Consider the following 235-nt stretch of genomic DNA (forward strand, 5'->3'; position numbering starts at 1 on the left):
ATATGTATCATCTTCATGTGTGTTAAATTAACTATAGGTTGAATTCCTAGGAGGAGAATTGCTGGGTTAAAAGCTCTATGCATTCAAAACTAGCCCCTTTTAAGAAAGTTGGTAGAAGAGCCGTACAGCTGTGGAGTGAGTTAGAAGTTCGGCTGAGGTACTTAGGCAAGAAAACCTGGGAAATACCTCTGGGACCTTCTGGTTACATTCATTTGAAGGTTCATTAGAAAAGGGT

Source organism: Pteropus alecto, unplaced genomic scaffold, assembly GCF_000325575.1.
Source record: "Pteropus alecto unplaced genomic scaffold, ASM32557v1 scaffold24, whole genome shotgun sequence".
Taxonomy (NCBI): domain Eukaryota; kingdom Metazoa; phylum Chordata; class Mammalia; order Chiroptera; family Pteropodidae; genus Pteropus; species Pteropus alecto.